This window comes from Triticum urartu, chromosome 4 (assembly GCF_003073215.2).
Source record: "Triticum urartu cultivar G1812 chromosome 4, Tu2.1, whole genome shotgun sequence".
NCBI classification, from domain to species: Eukaryota; Viridiplantae; Streptophyta; class Magnoliopsida; order Poales; family Poaceae; genus Triticum; species Triticum urartu.
Genome location: NC_053025.1, coordinates 377,436,460 through 377,455,806, shown reverse-complemented (window position 1 = coordinate 377,455,806; position 19,347 = coordinate 377,436,460). Strand labels below are relative to the sequence as shown.

At 45.8% G+C, this 19,347-nt stretch overlaps 2 pseudogenes; one reads left to right on the top strand and one right to left on the bottom strand.

The window, feature by feature from the left end:
* Positions 1-1,834: 1,834 nt before the first annotated feature.
* LOC125553861 lies at positions 1,835-2,561 on the top strand (annotated as a pseudogene).
* A 5,203-nt stretch (positions 2,562-7,764) lies between these two features.
* Positions 7,765-10,938, bottom strand: LOC125554762 (annotated as a pseudogene).
* Between the last annotated feature and the right edge of the window lie 8,409 nt (positions 10,939-19,347).

Sequence of the window (19,347 nt, the reverse complement as noted above, 5' to 3'; positions counted from 1 at the left end):
AGAACTTAATTAAGATGGATTCAAATGGAGAAGTGCTCAAAGTGATAAAGTTCCATAATGTCGAAAGGAAAAACTTTGATATTTGGGCCATAGTCATCCGGTCTCATCTCTAAGGCCGAAATTGTGTTCGAAGTACTCAGATTTTGTATTCAGAATACTATTCAGCTGATTACGCCCCCAAGATGGCCTCGCATGGGAAAAGTTTCAACTGCAAAGTTCTTCGTCTCGTCGAAACAGACGATTTTGATATAAGAATCGTACCCATCCAAGGTCGTATGCGAAAGTTATAGGCAAAATCGTGCGATGCAGCAGTGTTTGGCCGGATGATCCGGTCCGGGGCCCGGATCATCCGGGAAATTGAAGCACCGAAAATAACAAAAGGTTTATGATGTAGCCGGATGATCTGGGTCCAATCCCAGATGATCCGGGTGGAGGCCGGACAATCCGGATAGAAGTCCGGACGTTCGGACACTTTTTTTTACTATAGACTTTAGAAAACGGCCCGAAACACCATCAAGATGGCCTCGGATCAAAAAGTGTTCAACATGAAAGTTGTGCGTATCGTCGAGGCGGTTGATTTTAATATAAAAAACATCCTAATCCGATATCGTATGTGGATTCTAGAGCCAAAACAGTGAGCTGCTATCAGAAAATTGGGCTAGGCCGGATCATCCGGGCCTAGAGCCGGACATCCAGGTCGGAGGTCGTGAGAAGTCCAAGTTTGGTTAGATTTTGATGATTTGGACGGCAAGGCAAGTTTTTTTCTTGTACGAGAAGTCCATCCGCCTCTTATATAGATAAAAGGTGACGGCCTATTGAACAACAACACACAATCGAACAAATCTATCTATATCTTTTACCTTACTTTTCCTTCTCCCTTGTTCTTCTTCCTCGTTCTTCGTTCGTTCTTCTTCATTGCAGGGCGGCGAACCTCAAGGCCCTAGGGGGCGGTCAGGCCGACCTAGGGCAGCCCATAGCCGCTGCGCGCCCTGACGGGGTCCATCCCGGGCGTGTGAGGTTTCGGGTCCTTAAAAGCACCCGCTGGATTGCTTGCGTACCGCGCTTCCGGACGGGTCTCCTTCGACATGAGCTACGGTGCATCACCCTCGGTGTTGGAGGTACACGGTGACGTGTTCATATGCGAACACACCGACCTGCCCCTACCCCCACGAGCAAATTTTCGAAGACGAGCCGACGCCTAGAGAGCCGCCACTGGGAGCGTAGAGCCACGAGAGGGGACACCATCATCATCAGAGGAGTTCATCTCATCAACGGCAAGAGCCCAGAAACGGGAACCAATCGGCGGCCGTGAGGCAGCCGGCCGCCGCACCGAGGCCACCACGCCAACAGAGGATGGGGAGGAGGGGGAGGGGGCGACGAGGGGAGGAGATCCGCCGGAGTGGCACCAGAAGGGGCCGGAGACGCCCGGGTCGGGGAGGGGGAAGGGGAGGCGCCATCTCCAAAGTCATGTTCTGCCTCCTCTCACAACCGTTGTGAACCTATAATTACCTGCTCGTGGAACCTCCCATCCGAAGTCCTCCCTGTTAACAGCCGATTACAGTGGGGAAATTCAGAGGAAGGTGGGGAACAGGGGACGGAGGAGAACAGTAACTCACGGAATCCTAGCTAGCCTTCCTTATGTGATAACTTAGTCCTGGGCAATCACACGTAACCAAGTGGAGCCAGCTGGTCAACGCTGGACCTTTTGCACTTACCCCCTGCCGTTTCTCGAATTTAGGTGATATCTCCTTCGATGACGACGCTAGCCACTGATCAACTGACTAGACTTAGTGTGCTAGCCACTGATCGACTGACTAGACTTGGTGCGCCGGGCATGGAGGACACGACGGCGACGCTGGCGAGGGCTGGACGGGCTGCTGGCGATGGCAAGGGAGCTAGAGGCGTGTGTCAACGGCGATCAGGGCGTGCCGGGCGTTGCCAGGGAGCTCTGCGTCGAGCTGGCCGCGTTCGTCGACCGTGCCGTGCGCTTCGCTGACAACAGCCCACGCGGAGGCAATGCCGGCCGTCGGGTGCGCGTGAACGACCGGCTGAGGAGCGGCAGGAAGATGGCGGCGGTGAGGGTGCAGGTCCGGGTGTCGTTGATGCAGGACCTGGGCCCGCTTGACGACGAGCTTAGTTGGCGGAAGTACGGCTGGAAGGACATCCTCGGCGCCACGTACCCGAGGGCCTACTTCTGGTGCACGCATCGGCACACGCAGGGCTGCCAGGCCACCAAGCAGATGCAGCACGCCGCCGCCGACCCGCTGCTCTTCGACGTCGTGTAACACAGCGCGCACACCTGTGCCCAGGCCACCGCGTTCCTGGCTGGCATGGACCAGCATCCGCCTGATTCCTTCGGCTAGGAATAGCAGAACTCGCCGGCTGCGACACCGGAAGGGATTCAGTAGCCGGCAGAGCCTGTCACCCCGCCCTTGTTCCCCTCCTCGCCGGTGAGCTCCTGGTGCCAGCTTAGCGGTGGCTACCGCTATGCCGCCGGCAGCAGCCTCGGGGCTGACATGCAGTTCGACGAGCTGTACGTGAACCTGTCCGAGTTTTTCTGAACAAAGGTTCAGAACCTGTAGGTGCAGCGGCCACTATCGTACTGTATTTGCACTAATATTTAGATTCAGATTCAGTGATCATTTATGACAATGGAAGCTATATCTATATATAGTATCGTCACTGGTAGTGCTTATACATTGGGCAAGATCCCCAGATTTATCAACAAAACCTCTGAACTACAGCAGCTCCACAACTCCAACATATTATGGATCAGCACATGCACAAAACCAATCTGTGCAGTTTATTACCGTAGCAGCAGGGCCTTTATAAGCTAATTGAGAAACAGAAATGTAAACTCACTACAACACAATGTCATCACTACATGCACCAAGAGGAGGTTCTTACGGATTTAGAGCATCTACAGCCGGGTATCTCAAACCCTCCTTAAATGGCGGGACGGCCCGCCCGGTCGGATATGGGGTGGCCGAGCACACCCGCCGTGCTGGACCCGGCTTACGTTGGCCCATCCGACCCCACATATATTCCTCCCCATTCACTCGCCAGACCAAACCCTAACCACTTCACTCCACTCCCCTCCGCCACCTAAGCTCGTCTCTAGCGCCGTCCGGCTGTCTCCGGCATGGCGGGCAACGGATCCGAGTCCTTCACCTCCAGATCCGTCAACCCTGAGCTTATCAGACGCGTCCCCGAGGAGGAGATGGTCGTGCGGCTTTCGCTCCGCCGCTCCTGGGAGGTGGCCCGTGCACGACTGCACTCGAACTCCATTCGTCAGGAATCCATTGCATCCGCCCAAATGGCGCATGGGTCTGACGCTAGGGCAGCCGTCACTGCCTCACCGGGGACAGTGCAGTCCGTCTGGCGTCCGAACGCAGTGGCGGCCGCGCAACCCTTCTGTTAGCGCACCGAGGTCATGGACGCACCATGGGCGTCGTCCGACGCAACCATGTGAAAGTGCAACCAAACTCCGGATGGTTTGGTAATTCATAACAACATATAGCTCATTGAACTAATATCCATTCAAGTTTAATATTTCAGAAAGTTCAATGAATGGCATGACATGGACTAGAGATGTGGACCCCTCAAAATGCTAAGGACACATATTGGCAAAAGCTCAAGACTCTTCATTTCTATTTGAGTGATCCAAGATCACATTGAATCCATAGGAAAGCCAATACTATTAAAAGGGGACGAGGTGTTGTTTAATGGCTTGCTTGCTCAAATGCTTACGCTACGTTTGGATGTCTCTATTGAGAGCCTCTGAATTGCATTGGATCCAATACCAAATCAACCTTTGTATTGCAATGGGCTCAAATACCAATACAGATGTTTGGATGTACAAAATATTGCAGGTTGGAATTAGACAAGCTAGCAATACCAATGTTATGTTTGGATGCCATACAATGGAATTGACGGTTTGCATGAGCTGCACCTTGAACAGAGCCGGCCGAGCAGCAGTTAGGAGCACAGGACGCCGTCGTCCCCGACGGTCAGCCGACCATCCGCGACCGGGATGGAGTGACACCGATGAGCGTGATGGTCCAAGCTCGTGCAGGCACAACCCCCCGTGTATGGCAAACTCCGACGGCCGCGAGATCTAGAGCAGAGGACCTACATGCCAGCGAGCACCGAGGGCCAATCGATTAGAAGAGGGGCGGGTGACGGAGGGCAGGGAGGACGGCCAGGCGTGGCTAAGGACGGCGGGGCATGGCAACCGGGGAGGAGGGCGGGGCCGGCTGAGGAAGAAGGCACCTGTGCCGCCGTTGGACTCCATGGCGGGGAGTGTCTCAAGGGGATGACGAGCAGGAGCTAGGGAAGAGGGGAGGAAGGTACCTGCGCCACCGCCAGACTCCGTGGTGGTGGCCGCCACCGCCGGACTCTGCTAGGTCGTCGCGGTCAGCCTCTCCTAGTCATATCCCCTTCTTTTTTCTGGTCGCTCGAAGAGGTATCCGAGCAAGCGATTTCAGCGCAATTCGGAGCGGGAGGGCTCCGTATCGTGGGCAGGCACTTCGCGTGGGATGTAATTCAGCCATCGTTTTCGTTTCATTACAGCCTGCCAATTTGCTGTGCAACCAAACACATGAATTGAAAGATTACAATACCAAATCAGATTCCAAGCCTCCAATGGGAACATCCAAACGCAACGTTAGTGATATTGCTCCAAATCCCTCAATCACTTTCTCATTCCAAATATGTCAAAACCCTAAACTCCAACTCGACCCCACCGATTCATTCCACCCGGAGCCACTGAGTTCATAGGACATAGCCATTGCCAGAAACCCTAAACAGTTTAGTCACACCGATGCGGATCTCGGTCTCACCGAGATGGCCTTGCCAATTCTCTATTGCTTATTGCAATTATTTCGGTCTCACCGAAATAGCAATCGGTCCCACCGAGTTGGCTTGACATTTTCTCTATTGCCTTATTGCTTCACTTCGGTCTCACTGAGTTGATGTAATCGGTGCCACCGAGTTTATGTTTGCCCTAAGCCCTAGCACATCAGTCCCACCGAGTTGTTCCAGTCGGTCCCATTGAGATTCCTAACGTTCACATTTTGAACTAAATCGGTCTCACCGAGTTCTTCTATTCGGTCTGGCCGAGTTGGGTCAAATGTGTGTAAGGGTTGGATTTTGTGTGGAGGCTATATATACCCCTCCACCCCCTTCTCCATATGAGAGAGAGAGAGAGCCATCAGAACGTGCCTACACTTTCAACATACATTTTCTGAGAGAGAACCACCTACTCATGTGTTGAGATCAAGATATTCCAATCCCACCACAAGATTCTTGATTTGTAGCCTTCCCCAAGTTGCTTTGAACTCAAATCATCTTTCCACCATATCCAAATCTGTGTGAGAGAGAGTTGAGTGTTTGGGAGACGATCATTTGAAGCACAAGAGCAAGGAGTTCATCATCAACACATCATCTATTACCTTTTGGTGAGTGGTGTCTCTTAGATTGGTTAGGTGTTGCTTGGGAGCCCCCGTCAAGATTGTGGAGTTGAACCAAGAAGTTTGTAAGGACAAGGTGATCGCCTACTTCGTGAAGATCTACCCAAGTGAGGCAAGTCCTTCGTGGACAATAGCCATGGTGGGATAGACAAGGTTGCTTCTTCGTGGACCCTTCGTGGGTTGAGCCCTCCGTGCACTCGCGCAATCGTTACCCTTCGTGGGTTGAAGTCTCCATCAACGTTGAGTTAGGTCCCCCATTACCCCAAAGGAAGAAATTAACGTTAAGGAGGGGTAGAGCAATGTTACCTCCCTTGATGATTGAGAATCCCACTTCTTTGGAGGAAACAGAGAACTTGAATGACCAGTATTGGAGCAATTTGACTTTGAACAGAGATGCACGACCACCAAAACATGATGAAAGAATAGTGCTTACAGATTCTTCTGTCAATCCAATCCGAGATCTTGTGAATTCTACCACTAGTGGGAATTCCTCCATGTCCTTGCCTTCCTCAAAGTTGATTGGGACAACCCATTTCCTCCAAACTTCCGCTGCAAAATCTTGACCGATGTCGAAGTTGAAATCTACGAGAGCCATGATCGTGGGCCAATGGAGAGGGTCGTCGTGCGGTGGAACAGACGGATCGTGGATGCCGGGGCCAGAGCGGCCGCCCGCGTGTAGGAGGGCTAGACACCGGGGCTAGGAGCTAGGGGCTAGGGGCTAGGAGTTGTCCATTATGGGTCTCTCCAACGAAAAAGGAGTCCCAATCAAATGGCAAGGCTTTTTGCCAAAATGATAAAAATAATAATCAAGATCCACATTAATTGAGAAACAAATTGGTTCGTTTGTGTCGCTCACACAGTAACGATTTGATTTATTATGCACTCTCCCGATTTCAATATCCCTTTCCCTTCCTACTTTGTTCTACAAAATCCAAGCAGTAACACAATCACCAAACAAATTGTCATTAGTCGTCATATGCCTTCTTCAACGACCTAAATTTTGTACTGAAAATTGCTCCAAAAGAAAGTAGCATCAATTTGTTTCAACATGCTTGTGTTAATCATTGTAAAACCTATTAGGAATTTGCTTTGGAACAATATATACAAATCTGCAGTGGTGCTCTCTTACCGAGTGTATTAATATTTGTGTGCAACGTTTTATCGACCTAGAACACATTTTGCAGCGTGTTTAATTTGAGAAACAATAGGGGGTAAGTGCAAAAATTCCAGCACCAACCGTCTCGGGCTGACTGGCTCCACTTGGCTGCGTGTGATTGGCCCAGGACTAAACTCGCACATCTTGAACAAGTTCTAGGACTGATCAGTGCTCTTTTGCAAGTTCTAGGACTAAACCATCACATCCTGGACAAGTTCTAGGCCCTCCAGTGTTACTAGCTCCTTATCTTAGGCAAAGTGTGGCATAAAATTTAAGCCTATGGCATGTGGACCATGAAGCTAATAAAGTGTGGCAAGCCACATGTGCGGCAATGAACAAAACACATGCACTGCCTAAGATACTATGGCGTGACTAAAGTTAGGGGTGGCAACCTTAGGCTGCAATCCAAATAGGCCCATCATGTTTTCATCAGTAGTAAGCAATCTTATACTATCTGAGATACGTGCACCACAATCTCATGTAATTAACATACCTAGCAGGTCTACAATAAACAAGAAGTGGAGGATAACAAAATGCACAACAGTGTCGTCCGTCAAACACTACAGATAGCCCTAGGCCAAAAGCTACCAACACCACCTAACCAACTTCAAGGGCACGCTAAAATTCTACCAGTATCTAGATATAGATCTCATGATCATCATTGTAACGATGCCATCGCCTCCAATCTTTTTATGGCTGTGCTTCCCCTCCCTTGCCCCCTCCTCTATCTCAACATCTACATCAGTTGCATTTACAACATGGAATTAGTTCAGAAAACAGTACTACCCATAAAATCCATTTTCGATATCCAAGAGTTGAGACCAGAATTCAGTAGTTCATTACGTTAGGTTGCAATAAATAGACCAAATCAAAATTTCATAATAATTCACAAAAGATAAGGCTGACCAAAGTCTCTCTGTACTGTTCTTGGAATTGATGGTTGAGACAGTCGCCTCGACTTACATTGAACAACACTGGACAGAGTTCAACACTTCCACATGCATGTGTATGTGATAGGCAGATTATGAAAGCAACACTGAAGATATGTCTATGCTACTCTCCCATTGGACCTCCAGAAAAATGAGGGTTCACCTAAAAGGCTAAATAATTAAGAGTAGGATTCATCAAAGTGTCTTACTAGTATGCTCGTTCTGAATATTATCAGAATAGCACTAATCAAATAGCAAGACAGAAATATGAAGCCTTGAATAGGCACATGCTTCCCAAACAAATCATGTAGTACAAGATAAACATCATAAGGTACCTTTGTTAGCACTGTCAACCATATTGTCTTCATCATCCTCCAAAATCTCATCATTATCATCATCATCACCACCTCCCATGTATAGCTTATGTAAACATAAAGAGCAATGAGAAGCCTTGCTAACATTTACTTCATCAGTGGAGAAAGATTGTACCAAACCTATACCGAGCAGTTCATATCACCAAAGTCACAACTGCGACACAGATAACTTGAGGTCAGTTCACCCTGAACAACATAGTAGGGTATATGACACAAACAAACACATGTTTGAACCACAGAACTTACATCCAGTGTCTTCATCATCCTCATATTGCCATTTATCCCAGTCAACCTTGAGGAACACAGGTGGCCTGGCTTCCTTCTTGAGCATCCTAGGCCACCACTTGCCCTCAGCTTTCTTGACAAGGTAGCATATAGTCCTTAGGGAAATAGCGGCTTGGCTCTCCTGCATGTAAATAAATAAATAGCAACAATTAGCATGTAAAAAGTGCACCCAAGAAGATGACATTTTTCAGTAATTATAGACACCAACCTCAACACTGACATCATCAAAGAGCTCAAGGTCAAGCTCATAATGCATATCATTAGCAGGGTCCTTTGATGAGAAATTTAAATGGCCATCAGGCTTCAAGTTGAGCTTCACATCCTTTGCATCGGGCAGTTCAATCATCAAGTAAACCTTGTCTAGCCTCTACACCCACTTAGTGCTTGGGTGATGACTGCACTCAAAACAATGCCCATCATGATTTTGATCAAATCTCATTCTCATTTAAAATCACGACAATCATCAATAAGAATATGGCTAGCCAATTAGTTGGCCAAAAATGGCAACTTTTGTGAGGTTGGCTAAACAAATGGTAGTCAACCAATCAGGGCGGCCCCTTGAACAAAAACCTAGGATATCACATATCGTAATAACTCGCATACTTGTGCCTAACTAAGAAATACAGTAACTCTTTTGTGCGGGAGAAAGAAATACAATAACTTACAAGGAGCAATGTCTAGACTCCCAAGTCCCAACTTCCAGACCCATGATCTAACTAATACTATATGACACACAAGACCATATGCAGAATCCTATAACCAAACTAAAATAGCAGCACTCCATCAATCAATCCCATCCCAGCCCGCTCAACTGGCGGCATGACCTCAACTGGCGGCATGACCACACATGAATCTGATCAAGAATAAGAGAGTGCGCAGTGCAGAGAAGGATCATGAGCGGTTATCACGTCATGTTTTACTGGAGGAAATTTCGGACGCATGAGTTATCGCTCCTGCTGCGCGGGGATCTACACTTTATGGTTCAGAGTCGCGACTCTAGGAGGGGAAACGGAGGAAATGAGCAACAATGTTGCGGGCATAAAAGGAAGGGGGAGCGGTGGAGTTGAATGGGATAGGAAGCCAACGAGGGAAAAATCGTAAATAGGTTGGCTTAGCTACTTCGGAAAGGCTCTAGATCGTTCAATGTCCTTCGGGTTTCAACGAGACAAAAGAGCGCTGTTGCCCTCGCTGGGTTTCTAAAAAATATACCGACTCTGTTCTCAAATATAAGGTGTATTATTTTTTGAAAAGTCAAACCAAGATTAATTTACCTTTTAGAGAAATATATCAAAATTAATAATATCAAATCATATGATTACACTATTGCAGGATGCTGCTAACGCGACACTACGATCAGAGGCCCATTTACGAAACTGTGTGCGATGCATTAATCGCAAACAGCGATGTAATAAACCGTCAAAAAAGATGCAAAACGTTTGTGATGAAGGGTACATCAAACATGGTTCAGATTTTAGTTGTGTGTGCGATGCGGGGCATATAGTTCAGTTTAATTAACTGTTTGCGATGAGGCAGAATAAAAGAAACGGGCAGCCAGATGAAGGTGTGTGCGATATACGGCATACAATTCACTCGGATGAACTGTTTGTGATGAGGCCGAACGACAGAAATGGGCAGCCAGATGAAGGTGTGTATGATATACGGCATACATTTCACTCAGATGAACTGTTTGTGATTAGGCAACACAAAAGAAACGGTCAGCCAGATCAAGGTGTGTGCGATATACGACATACGGTTCATTGCGATAAACTTTTTGTGTTGAGCCAAGAGAACAGAAACGTTTCACATAAACAAGATGTGTGTAATACAGGACAAACATCCAATTACATAGGTGGCTAGTACACACATGACATTTCCACACACCAGAGTAAACTATTACATGCATAATTAACCAGGATAAACGATCATCATCTACTTCTTGTGCTAGCTTGATGTTCCTTCTATGCTAAGTTTTCATTAATTGATGGCGTTTTATGAACACACCACCGTTTCTCGCCATTTCCTCACCGGTTTCCCGCCACCCAGTGATATTGCGCACAAACCTAGGCGACGCGTGACGTAGGGAGGCAACAAGCATAGCCTGTAGCACATCCACCTTTTCCAAGCATGCCAACCCACCAAAGCGCCGCCTCTGCAATCAGCCTCGTTGACGAGGAAAACGAGAAGGCGTCAGGTCCATCGAGGCCGAGGCGCTCCCCGGCAACGCGATGGACGACGCCGTGATGCGCATCATCGCCAGGGCTGAGCAGACCCTCGGCGCATGGCGCTTCAGCGCCGCGGATCAAGATAGGCATGTCAGCGCCGAGAGGCTGCAGCTCGCCGCACAACAAAATCGATGGCGCGCCGCAGAGCAAGTAGGCGCGTCCGCGACGATAGGCTGCGGCTCGCCGCATGACGAGACCGTTGGAGGGCCGCAGAGCGAGAGGCGCGGCACACCGCACAACAAGAGCGGACCATCGGTGCTTACCTGCTTCGATAGGGCGTCACAGCTGGGTACACGTTCCGTCAGTACCCCCATTCCTCGTCAGGAGTGGGCAGATGCCCTCTGTGCTGTACTTACACCAGAGGCCGACCGCGCCGTACTTGCACCGGACGCCCGCTGCGCCGTTCGTCTTGTCCGTGGCCCGCTCGATGCCAATGCGCTGGTCGCTAGGCTCGACTGCCTCCTTGGCCCTGGTGTCCACCTGAGCGCAGTAGAGGGACATGGTCGTCGCATCCTCGAGTTGGTGATCTCTGATGAAATAGCCAACTTGGAGCTCGAGATCGTGCTCTAGATGTACCGCGAGCGCGTCGACCACTTGGATGAACGACTGCACGAGTTCAGGCAGAGCCAAGAGCTACCATAGGCAAGGGCTGCTGGATGCGTTTTATTTTGTTTAGTCGTTTTGACGTGGATCGCTATGTATTCACAACAATCATAATATTGCTCTGTTTCAATGTGTGTACTCTGTTTTTCGTTCTTATATGTTCTGTTTCAATGTATGTGTATATGATTTTCATTCTATATATCTGGATGATAACAGCTAGATACAAATTAGTATACAAAAATAGATAGAAAATGGAATTGATAATATATATATATATTAATTGTTCATTAGTCAATCCCTATATATATATAATATCATCACATATACGTGATGATACTTAATTACTAGGTAAAATGCATAAACTTGAAAACGAACAATACTAAAACTAATAATCCCTCCTGGGGCAGTATTTCGGCAGCCCCTCGCCAGCAGCTCCCTGGTGCACGGCGTCTTCCCGGCGCGGAGGCCTTACTCTGCCTCGCAACACTTGACATACCGATCTGCCTCTTGCTGGTGGACGAGCGCGAACGATCTGGCCATTTCATTGGGCGCCCAATGAAGCTCCTCGTCGGTGGCACGTTGGAGCTTATCGGCCCACCTCCACGTAGCGATGAGGCGCCTAGCGCCTTTGACCTTCCTTGTGAAGTACCCATCTCCGTACACCTTCTCTGCACGACGACGCGCCCGCCCCCAAAGCTTTGCCGCCTCCTTTTTCCAGGCGGCAACACGGGCTTCATAGGCCGCCTGGTACCTGGCTTCCTCCTCCGCCATCTCCTTCTTGAACGCCACTTGCCTGACTTTCTCACCCGGCGGCAGCGACTTCCGCAGACAAAGATTGTACTGGCCCCAAAATCAATCCAAAGTTTGGGGGTCCGGCGCAACCTCGTTCGGCGTCGTGTAGGGGTCCTCCTCGTTGCTGCTCTTTGTCTGAGCGTCGTCGGGGGGGGGGACTCCTTGTCGGCACGTGGGCAGATCGGCGGCGCCATGGCAGAGATCTGAAAGAGAGAGATAGAGGGCGAGCAACGGGAGGATGTAGATGAGAATGCAGGCGGGACGACGTGAGCAAAGTAGTATGTATTGGTGGCCGGAATCTAGATCGACGGGAACAGTACACACGCCGGTCGCCGGAATTTACGATTACTATAGTTTGAATTACACACAATTCCCGCAGCAAAATCCTTGTGTGAACTTAATAGCTGACAGGTTCCAATACAAAACCGTGTCTGATTAATAACCCGCGCCACTCATCTTCCAAACCTCGAGGCACGAAATAGAGTGCCAATTGTGTGGGGGCCGGTTGTCTGGCCAGATCTTTACATTTTCTTTTTTAAACACCAGATGTTTACATCGTTTGATGATTTTTTAACTCGCACACAAGTACACAAAATATGATTTTTTTTCAAACGATTATGGTAAGCCGTTGCATGTAGACGTAGTTAAAATTTGAATTACGGTCATTAAATGGATAGAAAATCACTTAAATGTCTTTAAAAGGTTAAATGACCCCTATAATTTTCCAAATTTTCACATGACAGTTGTATTAGTGCACGTTAAATGTAGAAAAAAATTTGAAGGCCATAAGAGGAAGCTATCTCATGTTCGTCATCAAACATACATTGTTCCCTCTTGGAAACACGATCCTTCTAGTGTGTTGCTATGGTTTGTGAGGGGTGTGTGTCCAAACTTTCATCAAACATGCCAATTTTTTACCACATCATCTTGGTGGCATAAGCAAGGTTTCATGTTTTTTTGATCATTTTTTAATTTTTTGGAATTAAAATGCCATGGCACTCCATGCATGTGTCCATGCCGTGACACCAATATGTTTGAAAATTCCTTCTAATTTGCTGCACATGAAATTAACTCGCACACAAGTACACACATATGAATTTTCAAACCGTCATGGTTAGCTGTTGCATGTAGATGTAGTTCAAATTTGAATTACGGTCATTAAGTGGCTAAAAAATCACTTAAATGTCTTTAAAAGGTCAAATGACCCCTAGAATTTTCCAAATTTTTACATGACAGTTGTATTAGTGCACGTTAAATGTAGAATTTTTTTGAAGGCCATAAGAGGAAGCTATCTCCCGTTCGTCATCAAACATGCATTGTTCCCTCTCGGAACCACGAGCCTTGTAGTGAGTTGCTCCGGTTTGTGAGGGGTGTGTGTGTCCAAACTTTCATCAAACATGCAAATTTTTTTACCGCATCATCTTGGTGGCATGACATTACATCAAGCAAGGTTTCATGTGTTTCTGATCTTTTTTTAATTTCTTTTTGGAATTTAAATGCCATGGCACTCCATGCATGCATGTGTCCAGGGCATGGGACCAATATGTTTGAAATTTCCTTCCAATTTACTACACATGGAATTAACACACACACAATTACACAAATATGATTTTTCAAACCGTTAGGGTAAGCCGTTGCATGTAGATGTAGTTTTGGATTACGGTCATTAAATGGCTAGAAAATCACTTAAATGTCATAAAAAGGTCAAATGACCCCTGAAATTTTCCAAATTTTGACATGACAGTTGTATTAGTGCATGTTAACTTTAGAATTTTTTTGAAGCCCGTAAGAAGAAGTTATCTCCCGTTCATCATCAAACATGCATTATTCCCTCTCGGAACTACGAGCCTTCTAGTGAGTTGCTCTGGTTTGTGAGGGGTGTGTGTCCAAACTTCCGTCAAACATGCCAATTTTTTACCACATCATCTTGGTGGCATGACATTACATCAAGCAAGGTTTCATGTGTTTCTGATCTTTTTTTAATTTTTTGGAATTTAAGTGCCATGGCACTCCATGCATGTGTCAAGGGCGTGAGACCAATATGTTTGAAATTTCCTTCCAATTTACTGCACGTGGAATTAATTCGCACACAAGTACACAAATATGATTTTTCAAACCGTTATGGTTAGGCGTTGCATGTAGATGTAGTCCAAATTTGGATTGCGGTCATTAAATTGCTAGAAAATCACTTAAATGTATTAAAAAGGTCAAACAACCCCTTAAAATTTCCAAATTTTGACATGATAGTTGTATTAGTGCACGTTAATTGTAGAAATTTTTTGAAGCCCGCAAGAGAAAGCTATCACTGGTTCGCCATCAAACATGCATTGTTTCCTCTCGGAACCACGAGCCTTCTAGTGAGTTGCTTCGGTTTGTGAGGGGTGTGTGTCCAAACTTTCGTCAAACATGCCAAATTTTTTACCACATCATCTTGGTGGCATGACATTACATCAAGCAAGGTTTCATGTGTTTCTGATCTTTTTTTAATTTTTGGAATTTAAATGCCATGGCACTCCATGCTTAATTGTGTCATATCCGTTAGACCAATATGTTTGAAAATTTGTTCCAATTTACTGCAAATGGAATTAACTCGCACACAAGTACACAAAATATGACTTTTCAAACCGTTATGGTTAGCTGTTGCATGCACATGTAGTTCAAATTTTAATTACGGTCATTAAATGATTAGAAAATCACTTAAATGTCTTTAAAAGGTCAAATGACACCTAGAATTTTCCAAATTCTCACATGACAGTTGTATTAGTACTACATGTTTATTATTCATGCTAGAATTGTATTAACCGGAAACTTGATACATGTGTGAATACATAGACAAACCACCGTGTCCCTAGTAAGCCTCTACTAGACTAGCTCGTTAATCAAAGATGGTTAAGTTTCCAAACCATACACATGTGTTGTCATTTGATGAACGGGATCACATCATTAGGAGAATGATGTGATGGACAAGACCCATCCGTTAGCTTAGCATGTTGATCGTTCAGTTTTATTGCTATTGCTTTCTTCATGTCAAATACATATTCCATTGACTATGAGATTATGCATCTCCCGGATACCAGAGGAATACCTAGTGTTCTATCAAACGTCACAACGTAATTGGGTGATTATAAAGATGCTCTACATGTATCTCCGAAGGTGTTTGTTGGGTTGTCATAGATCGAGATTAGGATTTGTCACTCCGAGTATCGGAGAGGTATCTCTGGGCCCTCTCAATAATACACATCATAAGAAGCCTTGGAAGCAATGTGACTAACGATTTAGTCGCGGTATGATGTATTATGAAACGAGTGAAGAGACTTGCAGGTAACGAGATTGAACTAGGTATGAAGATACCAACGATCGAATCTCGGGCAAGTAACATACCGATGACAAAGGGAATAATGTATGTTGTCATAAGGTTCGACCGATAAAGATCTTTGTAGAATATGTAGGAGCCAATATGGGCATCCAGGTTCCGCTATTGGTTATTGAACAGAGAGGTGTCTCGGTCATGTCTACATAGTTCTCGAACCCATAGGGTCCGCACGCTTAACGTTCATTGACGATATAGTATTATATAAGTTACGTTTGTTGGTGACCGAATGTTGTTCGGAGTCCCGGATATGATCACGGACATGATGAGGAGCTCTGGAATGGTCCGGAGGTAAAGATTGATATATGGGATAATAGTGTTCGGTCTCCGGAAAGGTTCTAGAATTCACCAGAAGGGGTTCCGGATGTTTCCCGAAATGTTTGGGTATGAGAACACTTTATTTGGGCCAAAGGGGAAAGCTCACGAGGTTTTTGGAAAGCAAAAAAGGAAGTTTTGCAGAGTCTAGGGGCCAGATGCCAGGGTCCCTAGCGTCTGGGCCCAAACGCCGGGAACCCTGGCGTCTGGTCCTGCAGTCCGAGAAGGACTCTTGCCTTTCAGACAAAACCGACTTTGAGGAGGCTCTTACTCTAAGTTTTGACCCCAAGGGTCAACATATAAATAGAGGGGCAGGGCTAGCACCTAAGACACTTCAAGATTCACCAAGCCATGTGTCGGCAACCCTGTCCCCTCTAGTTTATCCTCCATCTAGTTTCTGTAGTGCTTGACGAAGTTCTGCGGAGATTGTTCTTCATCATGAACCGTCACCACATTGTCGTGCTACCGGAACTCATCTACTACTTCGCCCGTCTTGCTGGATCAAGAAGGCAAGGACGTCATCGAGCTGAACATGTGCTGGATGCGGAGGTGCCGTACGTTCGGTACTTGATCGGGACGGATCGTGAAGGTGTACGACTACATCAACCGCGTTGATAAACGCTTCTGCTTTGCGATCTTCAAGGGTATGAAGATGCTCTCCCCCTCTTGTTGCTATGCATCTCCTAGATAGATCTTGCGTGAGCATATGATTTTTTTGAAATTGCATGCTACGTTTCCCAATAGTGGTATCAAAGCCAGGTCTATGTGTAGATTATATGCACGATTAGAACACAAAGAGTTGTGGGTGGTGATCGTCATACTGCTTACCACCAATGTCTTATTTTGATTCGGCGGTATTGTTGGATGAAGCGGCCTGGACCAACCTTACATGACCACGTTCATGAGTCTGGTTCCACCGACACACATGCAACTAATTTTGCATAAAGGTGGCTCGTGGGTGTCTATTTCTCCAACTTTAGTTGAATCGAATTTGACTGTGGCCGATCCTTGTTGAAGGTTAAAACAACAAACTTGATAAATCACCTTTGTGGTTTTGATGCGTAGGTAAGAACGGTTCTTGCTAGAAGCCCGTAGCAGCCACGTAAAACATGCAACAATAAAGTAGAGGACATCTAACTTGTTTTTGCAGGGCATGTTGTGATGTGATATGGTGAAGACATGATGTGATATACGTTATTGTATGAGATGATCATGTTTTGTAAAAGTTATATGCAACTGGCAGGAGCCTTATGGTTGTCGCTTTATTGTATAAAATGCAAACGCCATGTAATTGCTTTACTTTATCACTATGCGTTAGCGATAGTTGTAGAAGCAATAGTTGGCGAGACAACCACGACGCAACGATGGAGATCAAGGTGTCGAGCTAGTGACGATGGAGATCATGACGATGCGTTGGAGATGGAGATCAAAAGCACGAGATGATGATGGCCATATCATGTCACATATTTTGATTGCATGTGATGTTTATCTTTTATGCATGTTATTTTGCTTAGTATGGCAGTAGCATTATAAGATGATCCCTTACTAAAATTTTAAGGTATAAGTGTTCTCCCTGAGTATGCACCGTTGCGATAGTTCGTCGTGCTGAGATACCACGTGATGATCGGGTGTGATAGGCTCTATGTTCACACACAACAGGTGCAAGACAGTTTTGCACATGTGGAGTACTCGGGTTAAACTTGACGAGCCTAGCATGTACAGACATGGCCGAGGAACACTAATACCAAAAGGTCGAACGTGAATCATATAGTAGATATGATCAACATAGAGATGTTCACCAGTGAAGACTACTCCATCTCACGTGATGATCAGACATGGTTTAGTTGATTTGGATCATGTAATCATTTAGATGACTTGAGGGATGTCTATCTAAGTGGGAGTTCTTAAGTAATATGATTAAATGAACTTAATTTATCACGAACTTAGTCCTGATAGTTTTTGCATATCTATATTGTAGATCAATGGCCCGTGCTACCGTTCCCTTGAATTTTAATGCATTCCTAGAGAAAGCTAAGTTGAAAGATGATGGTAGCAACTACACAGGCTGGGTCCATAACTTGAGGATTATCCTCATTCCTGCACAGAAAAATTATGTCCTTGATGCACCGGTAGGTGTGCCACCCCCTCCAGCAACTATAGACGTTGTGAACGCCTGGCAGTCGCGTGTTGATGACTACTCGATAGTTCAGCGTGCCATGCTTTATGGCTTAGAATTGGGACTTCAAAGATGTTTTGAACATCATGGACCATATGAGATGTTCCAGGAATTGAAGTTAATATTTCAAGAAAATGCACGAGTTGAGATATATGAAGTCTCCAACAAGTTCTATATCTGAAGATGGAGGAGAACAGTTCTGTCAGTGAATACATACTCAAAATGTCTGTGTATCATAACCACTTGACTCAGCTAGGAGTTAATCTTCTAGATGATAGTGTTATTGACAGAGTTTTTCAATCACTGCTACCAAGCTACAAAGGCTTCGTGATGAACTATATTATGCAAGGGATGGATAAGACAATTCCTGAGCTCTTTGCTATGCTCAAAGCTGCGGAGGTAGAAATCAAGAAGGGACATCAAGTGTTGATTGTTAACAAGACCACTAGTTTCAAGAAAAAGGGCAAGGGAAAGAAGGGGAACTTCAAGAAGAATGGCAAGCAAATTGCCACTCCCTAGAAGAAACCCAAGTTTGGACCCAAGCCTGAAACTGAGTGCTTCTACTGCAAAGGGATTGGTCACTGGAAGCGGAACTGCCCCAAGTATTTGGCGGATAAGAAGGATGGCAAGGTGAACAAAGGTACATGTGATATACATATTATTGATGTGTACCTTACTAATGCTCATAGTAGGGCCTGTGTATTTAATATTGGTTCGGTTGCTCATATTTGTAACTCGAAACAAGGGCTACAGATTAAACAAAGATTAGTTAAGGACGAGGTGACGATGTGCGTCAGGAATGGTTCCAAGGTCGATGTGATCGCCGTTGGCATACTACCTCTACATCTACCTTTGGGATTAGTTTTAGACCCGAATAATTGTTATTTGGTGACAACGTTGAGCATGAACATTATATCTGGATCTTGTTTGATGCGAGACGGTTATTCATTTAAATCAGAGAATAATAGTTGTTCTATTTATATGAGTAATATCTTTTATGGTCAGGCACCCTTGAAGAGTGGTCTATTTTTATTGAATCTCGATTGTGGTGATACACATATTCATAACATTGATGCCAAAAGATGCAAAGTTGATAATGATAGTGCAACATATTTTTGGCACTACCGTTTAGGTCATATTGGTGTAAAGCTCATGAAGAAACTCCATGTAGATGGGCTTTTGGAATCACTTGATTATGAATCATTTGATGCTTGCGAACCATGCCTCATGGACAAGATGACTAAAACGCTAGTCTCCGGAACAATAGAGCAAGCACCTGACTTATTGGAAATAATACATACTGATGTATGCGGTCCGATGAGTGTTGAGGCTCGCGGCGGGTATTGATAACCCACAAGTATAGGGGATCGCAACAGTTTTCGAGGGTAGAGTATTCAACCCAAATTTATAGATTCGACACAAGGGGAGCCAAAGAATATTTGAAGGTATTAGCAGCTGAGTTGTCAATTCAACCACACCTGGAGATTAATTTCCTGTAGCAAAGTGATCAGTAGCAAAGTAGTATGATAGTTTTGATAATAGTAGTAGTAGTAACGGTAACGGTAACAGTGATAACAATAGTTTTGTAGCAAGTTTAACATTGATGATAGCAGTAGTAACTTAGCAAGAACAATATAGGATAAATTTGTAGGCA